The sequence below is a fragment of the Pygoscelis adeliae genome, unplaced genomic scaffold, assembly GCF_000699105.1.
Source record: "Pygoscelis adeliae isolate BGI_AS28 unplaced genomic scaffold, ASM69910v1 Scaffold220, whole genome shotgun sequence".
NCBI classification, from domain to species: Eukaryota; Metazoa; Chordata; class Aves; order Sphenisciformes; family Spheniscidae; genus Pygoscelis; species Pygoscelis adeliae.
Window position 1 is genome coordinate 1,617,968 of NW_008824049.1, and position 10,343 is coordinate 1,628,310.

Sequence of the window (10,343 nt, forward strand, 5' to 3'; positions counted from 1 at the left end):
GAGACTCTAGCCAATAAATTCCTCCTCTGTAACTTTTTGTCTTTCATTATGCATGAGAGTGAGTTTTTCCAGCATTCAAGCGTACATCTGAAAGCTGGGGAAACACGACTCAAGCAAAATACAGAACCAGCAGAGAAAGAAAATTACATCAATTACAAAGTTTTGTAATTGGGTGCCTCTGAAGTACTGAAACAGAACCTCTACTCACACAGCGAAGACAGAGGACCAAATTCAGCCCCAGTTTCAGGAGGCATACCCCCAACAATTGCACTGGACCAGCACGAGGCCTGACTTTGGCGTGCCGTACTACTACTTCTTGATCTATTTTCTGCTTCAGGCAAGTTTTCTGAGACAGCAAACAATAAAGACTCAGGTCAGGGGGGAGAGGTTTTGTTTTGTTTTTAAAAATGTAGGAACCTACACTTTGGTTTTTAAATAAGTAATCTGACTTTTAAAAAGTAAAAATAGAATTTTATTAGGGCAACTTTGACTCAAAAGCCATAGCTAAGACTATATCCAGATCTGGAGTAGCTAACAAACTGTCTCAATTAAGACTGACAAACTCTCGGTTAACTTCTACTGGAAGCAGTATTTCCGTGCCCTTCAGTAGGAACAGACCAGACAGTACTTCTTGCTTTAGGTAATAGCTGTGCTCTAATGCACAAAGTTGCAACTTTTCTTATCAGTTTGGGAGAACTGAAGAAAAAGGAAGCATGTAGGTCCTCATTTAGGCACGGCTGGGGCTAGGCTGTTGTACCACTATGCCGGCCAATGATTGAAGAGCTAGATTTTTGCAACTACGGTGTTCTGTGTGTAAAATACATTGTCATGAAACTGATTTATGCTGGCCTTATTTGTTTTTAATCGTTTTACCACCTACTCAGAGAATCTGCACCACATTCTGCTTTGAGCCATGTTCTAGATGTTCAGTGCAGACTCAGCTCATTTGCTGACAGCTTTACAGCCAGGTCTTGGACCCTTTAGGCTCACAGAAACAGAACACTAATCTAGTTGTAGAATTGTTCAATATTAACTTTTTTCTAAATTTTGTATATGATATATGGGAATAGCATATACCTTGTTGTAAAATTTTAAGATTCATATGAAATCAAAGACTGACCAACAACCTCACAAAAGCAGCTGCTGTACAGTGTCAGTTCTCAAACACAGCTAACGCTGGTTCTACTATATAACAAAATACACTATCTTGGCCAAGATGGAAAAAAAATTCTTATTCTGACAATCCCTCAAAAAGCCAAGTTTTCAGGAACTTTTGGTCTGGAAGTCAGGCCCACTAGGGCTCCTTTAAGGTGACCAAATATAGGATATATCAAGTCATAAGTGATTTATTAGAAATGTTAGCAGTGAACATTGGTCTCCTTACATACAAAGTGTTTGTTCCCTCCTCCTTTTTTCATGTCAAATCTCTAATGTTTATTATTTTTCAGGCCCGTAACAAACTGTCCCAGCCAGTTGCTTAGGAAGGAGAACAAGCTTCTTGATATGTAAGAACAATCCTTCCAACTTCATACTTTCTAAAATTTTCTATATTTTAATTGCTGAAATATTAGGTAACCACAGTCTTTAATCTAAGTGCAACGCACACTTGATATGTAACAATTATGTCATAATAAAATATAATTATAAAATATCAAGGCACTCTCAGAGAATGTGCAACTGAAACTGTTAATATACCTGAGGGATTATTTCCACGTTTATGTATATTAGGCATTATATAAAACATAGGATTTCTTGAGACATTATCAACAAAGGAGATTTTTTTTTTTTAAACTTGCTTTTTACTGATTGCATTATCGAATTCAATTTTATTAGCTTGAATCTTCTGGGAAGGATATGATTTTAATAACACATAAAAGGCTTGCCTAGTAGTTGGCTGTTGGCTTTTACTTGATACTTAATGTAATCTGCAATTACTATAGCAGCTCCTATGTTGGCTAGTGTGTTAAGGTCACTGGAAAGCTATACTGTGTTGTACTTGGTGTACAAGAACATCCTTCTGGTGATTGATGGCTACACCCTATGGAAATGTTTTAATTTTGTCCTTGAAGCATGCCTCTAAGGAACGCTGTCAATATGTATTCTTCCTTGTCAGACAGTACATGGTCCTTAAGAATTTGTAGACAGCCCAAGATCTGTCTTTCTACCAACATCAATTCAATAACACCTCCTTTGGATTTCGAATTTTGTTCCTAGGTCTTCAACCAATGAACTTACATGCCTCTTATTTATTAGAAAGGGCTCGTTAAAAAGGCACATTTTACCTTGCACAAGCATTAAGATGGAAAACACTTGAAGGCCTCACTAAACAAAAAAAAAAAAGTGTTGCAGGACTTGGCTTCAGGAAGGTAGACTTTCACCTTTTTAAGTATTGTTCCTTCTTGCAATAATTTTTCTTTAAACTGTATTCCTGAACTATCTGAAACACTTGGCCAGAACTTACAGTTGAGAAACACACTTAAAACATGATTTGAACTGGCTTACATTACAAGACTAAACTGTATTTTAAAGAAGTTTAACATTACCGTGCCGTAGCCAAGCCCTGTGACACAGCAGGCTTGCAAGCCAGCAAGTCACCTGCGGCTTCACCTGTCATCTGCTTCAGTGGTACTACCGAGATAGACTTGAAAATAGAAGCAAAGTGCTGGCAATATTCCAGAACTGCAGTATCCCCGAGCTTATTAAACTTGGACTTTATACTCACAAGATTTCCATGAAATAGATTGACAACTAAAACAATGGTCTATATTAATCACAGAATCAGCAGTTTAACTATTAGTCTACATCTGTTTATGATCCTCACTGGATGTAAACCAACTTTTTGTCCCGGTGATACAAGTTTGCTACATTAAAAATGGCATTCCCGAGGGAAAAATCAGTATGGAAAGTCTTCTGATTGGAGAATGAAAAATCAACTTGGTAGAAAAACGGATTATTTTGAAAAGCTGATTAATGGGTAATTTTTTTCTGTACTTCATAACAATTTCTGTACTAGATAACATTACCTTTACATTCTATAAGTTTATTTCAGACGAATTGGTCACCGAAAAGTTCATGTACTTTCGCAAGGAAAATCAGGAGCAAGACTCCACTTGTCATTTACCAATATTTGCCATCCATTTTCATAGTTCAAAATTCATAGTTTCTGCTCCCTCTGAAAGCAATTAGAACACTGATTTATAAGCCATAGGAATAGAAATTTGTAAAATACTTCACCAATAATATTTTGGTATTAAAAACACCAATAAAGAATCATTATCTTCACCTCCAATAAAACAAAACAAAACAAAAGGCTCCCCGAGATGGGTTTTAAAGATTTTTTTTTTTTCAGTATATAACTTCATGTTTTAGCTTGTTGGTTACCTATTTTCTCAGTGAAATTCATTCATTTCGTGTTCACTGAATGACCTGCCATTCTGTGGAGACGGGTGTCCTCATTTCCAGTTCTAGCCAAGAGTGACTATGGTTTTTCTGTATCTCCCAGCTCACGTTGACAATGATGTAGATTCTTCTCAGGACCAGATGCATTTAAACTGTAGACAAGAGTCAAAAGGATATTTTATAATATTAATTCACCTTAGCTCTTATTGCGAGTTTAAACCTGCTGCAAGACCAACACAGATGGAAACTAAACACATTGTCATTCATGTCTAATGAAAGAATAGGGAGCTTTTAAACATTGCTCTCTGTAACTGCTAAATGACTAGCATGTACAGACCAATAAACCTCTGCCTTTGAACAATTCTTGTGATTGTCTCCACTGAAAATTAATTTTGTTGTACTCATCAGCTGTGTTGCATCATTCTTGTTGTCAGGAAAAAAAAACCACACACAAGAAACTGAGTAAGAAAGCACCTAATATTTCTATATCCTGCATGGCCAAGTCTGCAGGTTTACTTTTTTTGCTATAAATAAGAACAACCTAAATTCAACATTAATATGGAAGAAAACTGCTATTCAACACATCAGTGAGAACTCCCGTTACCTGTAAGGCCACTACTGTAATCCCCGGTAATTTCTTGGGAGCAGAATCAAAGGACTACAGCATGCAACTTCAATAAAAAAATCCAGCCAGAATAAATAGAGAAAACATGAAAACAGTGATTTTCTGGCACTCTGTTTGAAAGGAGGAGTTAAATTAATACATGACAAGATCCTATCGGCTCTGACTTGCTTGAGTTATTGATAGAACACCTTCTTGGAAACGTGTAGATAAAGACTACGTGTAGCTTAGGGAATACGAGATAAGAGTGAAAGGAAAGGGAGAGAAATTAGCAGTTTTGCCAGTTGGCTCCCTTAATTGTCAAGCTAAGGTTGTTCAAAGCTGCCTGGAGGAGCGTAATATGAAATGGTAACTAAAGTGCAGGCTGATGATGCAGAAGATAAAAACTTCAGGATTATACTTAAACATACTTATCTTTAGACACAGAAGAGGTTGTAAAGCCAGCTGAACGATATAAAGCTGTTCTAAAACAAGACAAATGTATACTCCATGTGTTATAAGCAGTTCAAGCTGCTTCCTGTGATGAAAAACATGGACTGTACGGTAGACATACTACAGCTAAGTACAATAGATCCCATGATACAGTTGTTTAAAGGAATATTAGAGTGATGAAAGAAGTGATGGAATTCTGCTCTTTAGGAGGCTCAGAGACTGAACCAGAGAGAAAAGGTTTAAGCATGCAGACTTGGTAAATTTTCCTGATCCTGAAAGTTTGTGACCTAGAAGACAGTTTTATGCATGAGAAGCTTGGCCTCTCAGGAAACAATACAGCTCTATGGGTCTATTGCCCCGGGCAAAAAGAGAAGAGGATAGTACTGCTTAACACTTCTCATCCATAGCCTCAAAAGGAGGTCAGTATATTATCACCATTTGATAGACGAAGAATCTAAGAAGCTCAGAAGGGCACATCTGGAGTCAGTAGCAGTCTTGGGACCAAACCCCCTTCATCACTTCGTTTCAGTCAGTTTCTGTCCTTTCTGCCTTATTTCGTCCCCCACAGAGCACAGTGAAGCGTCCAACTGTACAATTCAGATAATACCAACACAGTAATAAGAAACAACCTTATTAAAATACTAATTGCAGCACTAAAATGTTTTCTATGAAATTATCATAGCTGTCAATATTCCATCATTAATGTACAAAAGTCTGATTATCTTTTCAATAAAAACAGAAAAATGCTAGCCTTTAAACTCGTTATCGTTGCAAAACAGAATGCTATGATAATGCATGAGAACTTTGGTTTGCAGCTGTAAAATTCCCAAAAGTCTTGTGACTCAGTTATAACTTTGTTATAGATGATTACCTTCCTCACTCACACAACTCCCATGTTCGCTTTTGGGAAACAAAGTATATATTCCACAAAAGCAAACAGTAAATTTACTTAAATAAATGAGAAATGTGGAAAGCAATTTATCCTACAACACTATTGCTGTATACTAGAAAGGCTAACATTTGCACATCTCATTTCAAATTCTACGACACATTTTTAGAGGCAAAAGTAAAATTGAAGATCTGCAAATGCTGCTCTCTGACACTATTTTCAATGGGGTCAAGGTGTCAAACTAATTTGTCAAGGTGAATCCTGAAGTTTATAGGCAGGAAATAAAATTCTTTAATTTGTGTAAAGATATGTTTTAATTAGTTTCTCAACCAAACAAACTGAAAATTACTACCTTTTTGAGCAAACTTGAAAAGGAATAAAAATCTAGTGTTAACCAACATTTCCTAATCACTTGAGTTTATCTAGAATGTACATTGAAAAATGCGGTTTTAGATACCTTTTTACATAGGGACCACAATTCATTATGGTACCTTCCTGTGAAGCTTAAATAGCATCTTTCAAAATTTTTGCTTTCAACTGGATTCTGTAAAAAATTTATGTTTGCTATTTATAGGTTCCTATTTAACAGCAGTTTACCTGTACTTGAAAAAAAGAAAAAGTTTTTACAAGGAGTTTCACTTAAATTCCTCCCCAGGAATGATCCTACTTACACATTAAACTCTCTAATGCACTGAGTTCTACTCTTATGTTTTACAAATGAATGGCTATTGCCATCTACCGTTGGAAAAAATATGATCACCAGCAAGAGCACATCCAACAGACCTTCGTAGCACAGGTAAGATGTAGAAAACAAAGACTTTACCAACCACAGGGGAGCAGCTTACCCTATTGAAATCTTTGAAATACTCAATATTCAGCTGACCAAAGAGAGGTAGAAAAAAGTCTCTTCTACTCCTAAACCATTTCCATTTTTAGGTTTGATGTAACTGGGAACTCTACATGAGTCCAATCATTGACAACTGTTCCTTTTGTATGGGCTTGAGGGTTTGTAAGACTCCCCCAGTGACCTCGGCTAGAGTTGCATACACACAAATCAAAACATTAACTAACAAAGCTTAATTTTAAGATACTATTAGGCCCAAGTTACAATCATGCCTCTGCAAACTGAAAACTATAAATGCAGAAGGTAAAAGCCATCCCCCAGCTTTCAATGCAAAGGCCATGCAATACAGAACTTTTGCTTGAAGAAGGACCTGATCTGACCCGTCAAGCAGGTCAAAGTCACCGAGCACAGGACCAAGACCCAGAGCCGTTCTCCCAGGCTCTCGTGTCAGAGGCTTAGCATTGCCTGGGGTTGGTTTTTCCAAACTTCTTTCGGCTAAAACAGCTTCCCCGCTTGGGTGTGTTAAGCTGAATACAGAGAACTGGGCAAAGAAAAGGCAGAAAGTTATTATATGCTTAAACCATCTTTAGTTCATACTTTTAGCATTTACAAAGATTTGACTGCATGACTTCACTTTACCATTAAATTACTTATTTAAAAATGATTGAGATGTATGCTTCTTCCATTCCCTTTGCTGATAAATATCCTTAGATATGATATCCAACCACATTTTGAAAGTACCCCTTGTTGAGGCAATCTACAAACAGAATTAGGGTAGGGTTCTATTAATGTTTGCCAGACCTGTCGGAGGTTAAACAGCCTTTGAATTAAACCATTCTTTACTCTTTGATAATTATTATTTCTCCTTAAGACACTTTTTGTTGTCTCATAAGCAAGGTCAACTTGAACTGTTTTGTTAGACTCAATATCATAGTTCAACGTTAACTCTACTTGCACTGTTCTTACAAAGCCTGCAGGTACTGTCACCTCTGTGAACAACTTTTGGAAATATTTAGCAGAATTCTCAGTAAGTGAAAAAACTCCAGCTTTTCTGTTGGTCATTTCAAGTACATAGCAAAGTGTACTTTAAATTTACACACAAAGCCATACCGACACGTGAATCTATGCTAATTTACTTAACTTTGCCCATCTTTGCACATAAACCTCTTGAACTGATTCAAATCTTCCTTGTTTTGGTTTGTTGTGCGCTGGCACATCACATACAACCCAAACAATCATGACTGATTTTAAATTAATGCAAGAAAGCTAAAACAAACTGGAAACAGCTTAGTGAAACCAGCGTAAGAAAAAATACTGCTGCTTTCTTATACAGCGAGTTCTTCAGAGAGTGGAAAAGCATTCTTGTTGAGATCGGGAAGGGTAACAATGTTGAGAGGTGACTGAAGGTAGAGTCCAAGGTAGAGCCAGGAGTGGAACACAGCTCAAGACCCCTGCATGCCACACAATGCCACAGGCAGAATAAGCCACAGCTGAGATCTCATACTTAGAAATGTGCACTTGAAAATGTGGTAATGGGGGAGGTACGCTCAGCCCCCCAGGGTCCCCAAATCTGTCAGTTCTCGAAATGCCCGCAGAAAAGGGCTATTTGCACAAGCACTGTAATATTACACCTCCTGCTATCCCATCAATCCTGTGGGATCTCCTAAGGGATTTCATCCACATTGTGCTGATTTTTTTTCTAGGTTCTCCACAGAAAGGGAGCAATTTCCCACAGTCCCAAAGGGACAGAAAACTCTGGAGTGTTTAGACTTAGCACACTAGAAAGATGACCATGCAAAAAGAAGGCAACACCATGCATGTATCAGTAGGGTACAGAGAAGCCATTTTGTACTGCTAGGGCAATCGACAGTGCTTTGGCCAAAGCACTTTCCATGTACCAGACCTGATACAACAAACATCGTATGACTGATCTCAAACAGTGAAAACATCCACCCTAAGCAGATGCAAGCAAGACATCCTTCAAAGTTCATCGCCTAAACATTTGTTAGAGAACCTCCTGATGACTTGGTGTTAATTTCTGAGCATCTGACACTTGATAACAAGTCACCCAGGACACAATCCTAAATCCCAAACCATCCGAATGGCAGCCCAGAGCATGAGCCTCAACAACGTGCTTTCACAATTTTATTGAGCACAAGTGCTCCTCTTCTCCCAAACGTCATCACCTCTCTCTGTATCACTTCGTGTCACAGCTAGCATTGATGGTAAACCTCTCGGTGCACACAAGCTTCAAACAAACCATTAGATTTCTTTAAAACAAACAAATCCGGAGATACTAACAAGAGCACTTACGCTCTGCAGGGAAGAAAATCCACTTAATGCCAAGTGATTCAAGCACGGCACTGAGGAGGACCTGCTTCCCCGAGCTGCTGACTCTCGCAAGTAACTACTGCTCACTGCCAGTTGAATTCTGCTTAGAGGAGAGCCATCAAATACGATTGCTTTGACACGCCGAGGCAGCTGCCACTTGCAAATGGTTTTAAACTCTTCAGGGGAGAAATTGCTGAGGGCTTCTGTTTTGATTCCTAAAAAGCCACAGTAGCACCTTTTTTCGGACTGTTTCTCCGGGGCTGGGAAGGCAACTGCAGGCTGTTCAGAAACAGTAGCAAGCTGTAGCAACAACAGCTACATTTGTTGTAGTCTCCACAACAATACCACATTGCACAAAGTTTTCCTTGCTACCACAAATAAATAGAAACAAAAGTACACCAGGTTCTCAGTTTCTAAACATTTTTTCCTCTGACACATGAATCTGCAGAGCATACACTTTTTCATGCGTACAGAAACTTGGCAGTTTAAGCTTTTCACCTCTTTCAGAAGTGACAGCGAAAAAAAAATCATTGTAAATGCCACAAAACCAGATATATTTAGGAAACAAGACTTTTCTCAGGGAAATGAGACACTTGTAAGACAAGGAGAGTTTCATTTGAAAAAATAACATACTAAGCATATGAAATATCTTGCTTTGCATGTTTAGTTGCAAGTCAGAAATGAAGTATTTGATGCTAAGTGAAAGCTGTTGCTCAGAAACAAGATAAAACAATGAAAACACATAAGTTACTTTGAAGCTAGAAAGAACATTATCAGTGGCAGAGCCAGTACTAGTTTTAGCTAGACTGGGTTTATTAAGCAACATTCAGATTCCACTGCCGGAAAGGACCTGTACATCTTCAAGTGTGTGATGTCGGACTCTGCCACTTCCACTTACTCTGACAACAGAAGGTTTCCTTCAAGCAATTTAAAAAAATAAGTACCCAAGTTCACTCCCACCCTCTGTGCAAAGAAAAAAAAAGAAGGCCACAAGATGGCACTGGTCAAACGCTCAGGAAATTATTGAAGGATTGGTAAAATGTGAGCATTGAGTCATGCCTAAGCCCAGTTTCTAGGGCCATGTCTGTTCCCCACTAAGGCGAGACCTGCGGTGGGGCAGCGGTGCATGCTTGGCTTCCATCGCACACAGCACACGTGTGCCTACATTTCTGGTAAATTTTCCGTAGGTGTTTGATACCAGCTACAGAAGCACAGAAAAGGTTTGGCCTATGGTAGAGCTACCAGCAGAGGTAACTGAACAGCCTGTTTCCATGATGGTGAGCGGCACAGCATGGGTTCTCCATACTACCCTTCCAGGGAGACGGTGCTGTGGCTTGGCATGCAACAGGTAGGTTTGCTGCATGGCAGGGCCAAAGCCTCCGCACAGAGAGCAACAGCTGGGGACAAGCCCCGACACTTTCCCCCTCACAATCTATCCTTCCACACCTTGGTAAAATATTTGTCCCCAGCTCCCCTGCTAGGAGGCTTGCATGTTTTTGCAAATTCAGCTCCATGCTTCTAAAATCGATGAGTAAAATTCAATATTTCTTAAACTAGGTGAGTAAAATTCAAAATTTTTTAAACTCGATGAGTAAAACTCAACATTTCTTAAACTCGGTGAGTAAAACTCAACATTTCTAAGTTCCCATCACCGCAGGGCTCTCCCACCTAAGATCACCCCGGCGGCCTAAGCCCAGCCCTCCCGTCTTCTGGGAGGGAGGGGATACGAAACAAATCTCGGCGGGGACTAACATTTTGGGGCCTCCGGTCGGCTCGGCTTGCCCCCGGGGTCCCCTCTCCCCGGCCGGACCAGCAGAGCAGACCCC